The sequence below is a fragment of the Mirounga angustirostris genome, unplaced genomic scaffold, assembly GCF_029215605.1.
Source record: "Mirounga angustirostris isolate CCGP_5_RB_7025 unplaced genomic scaffold, mMirAng1.0.hap1 SCAF_3, whole genome shotgun sequence".
In the NCBI taxonomy this organism is placed as follows: domain Eukaryota; kingdom Metazoa; phylum Chordata; class Mammalia; order Carnivora; family Phocidae; genus Mirounga; species Mirounga angustirostris.
Window position 1 is genome coordinate 27,558,305 of NW_026991711.1, and position 2,259 is coordinate 27,560,563.

A 2,259-nucleotide genomic window follows, 5' to 3' on the forward strand; every position below is an offset into this window, starting at 1 on the left:
AAGAGCCAGGATGCAAGTCACCACATTCCTCCTTTCGTTTTTTTGCCTTGGTGATTATGGAAGCATGTGTTGAGATGGAGCATCTATCAGCCTGTGTCCCTGAAAGATTGCAATGAACAGAGGCCCTCCAACCAATGTAGGACATGTGGCAAGTGAAAATTATAAAGTTATGTTGTGGCTTTCTGCTGTAGGCTCAAGTGGCTGGTGTCAAGATGGGCAAGTTCACAAAACCTGGGAGGGTGGTGCTGGTCCTAGCTGGACGCTACTCCAGACACAAAGCAGTCATCATGAAGACCATTGATGATGGCACCCAAGTCCCTCCCTACAGCCACTCTCTGGTGGCTGGAATTGACCGCAATTCCCGCAAAGTGATAGCTGCCATGGGCAAGAAAAAAATTGCCAAGAGGTCAAAGATCAAGTCTTTTGTGTAAGTTTATAACTACAATCACCTCATACCCACAAGGTATTCTGTGGATATCCCTGTGGACAAAACTGTCGTCAACAAGGATATCTCCAGAGACCCTGCTCTTTTTTTTTTTTTTTGAATTTTATTTTATTATGTTATGTTAGTCACCATACATTACATCATTAGTTTTTGATGTAGTGTTCCATGATTCATTGTTTGCATATAACACCCAGTGCTCCATGCAATAGGTGCCCTCCTTAATATCCATCACCACGCTAACCCATCCCCACCCCCCCGCAAAACCTTCAGTTTGTTTCTCAGAGTCCATAGTCTCTCATGGTTCATCCTCCCCTCTGATTACCCCCCTTCATTTTTCCCTTCCTATCTTCTTCTTTTTTTTAACATATAATGTATTATTTGTTTCAGAGGACAGGTCTGTGATTCATCAGTCTTACACAATTCACAGCGCTCACCATAGCACATACCCTCCTCAATGTCTATCACCCAGCCACCCTATCCCTCCCACCACCCACCACTACAGCAACCCTCAGTTTGTTTCCTGAGATTAACAGTCTCTTATGGTTTGCAGAGATCCTGCTCTTAAAGGCAAGGCCCGAGGAGAGACCAAAGTCCAATACGAGGAGAGGTACAGGACCCAGCAAAAACAATGGTTCTTCCAGAAACTATGGTCTTAGATCTGTTTTGTTTCGGTCATTAAAAATATCCAAAAAATAACAAATAAATCAGAAAGAAGGTTATGTTGTGTTGTATTCAAAGCCACTGAGATTTGGGAGTTGTTTGCTGCTTTAGCATCATCTAGTACATCCTGATGTGTATGCTGCTTTCTTGCAAAGATTAGAACTTTGCAGCGGAGGCAGCTCTAGTCACCTGTTTTTATTCAAGGGGCCCCCTCTTTTTTCCCTTCAAGTACACTAAAAATCTCTTTTTTATTCACTCCACTGTTGAACTTAGTATGGATTCTACCTGGTAATATAGCATCCACAAATTCTTACGACTGGACATTTTCAGCGCTATACCTCAATGGGTATTGTCTCTTGGTATAGAATGGCTTAGGCATTTTTTTAAAAAAGTTTCCTAATTAAGTTTTCTTCTTGTCTCCACATTTAACTGGAAAAATCATCCTTAACACATTCCTAATCTAAAGCAGCTGTTAACATTTAAGACTGAACCCAGCCAAGGACAGTATCCATGCAACGTTCCAGATTCTGCAAGGCATTTCTTTCTTCAATGTCTTTTTCTCAATTATGTTTTCCACGCCCCCTCTACTCCTGTCAGGAAGATTCAGCTGAATTTGTGTCAGTCTATCTGGTATTGACTACTTGAGCCTGAGAGTAAGAGTATAAAACCAAAATCTCAGCTGCCTTGCAGTTCAAATGAAGCAAATGCAGGGTAGAGAGAGATGGCCAAAAATGCTTAAAAGTCCTCTAAAGAATCTCTTTTCTCTATTTTTGGAACTTTGATTCCGGAATCAGTTAGCTATTGCTGTAAAACCAATCATCTTAAAACTTCAAAGCTTGAACTTTCTTACACCATACACAAAAATAAACTCAAAATGTGAGACTTGAAACCATAAAAATCCTAAAAGAGAACACAGGCAGTAATTTCTCTGACAACACTGTAGCAACATTTTTCTAGATATGTCTCCTGTGGCAAGGGAAACAAGCAAACAACAACAACCAACTACTGGGACAACATCAAAATAGAAAGCTTCTGCACAATAAAGGAAACAATCAACAAAACAAAAAGATGACCTACTGAATGGGAGAAGATGTTTGCAAAGGATATACCTAATAGGGGGTTCCTACCCAAAATATGTAAAGAACTGATACAAC

At 40.5% G+C, this 2,259-nt stretch overlaps 1 pseudogene; it reads left to right on the top strand.

The window, feature by feature from the left end:
• The first annotated feature begins 212 nt into the window (after positions 1 to 212).
• On the top strand, positions 213 to 1,101 carry LOC123839250 (large ribosomal subunit protein eL27-like; annotated as a pseudogene).
• The last annotated feature ends 1,158 nt before the right edge of the window (positions 1,102 to 2,259 follow it).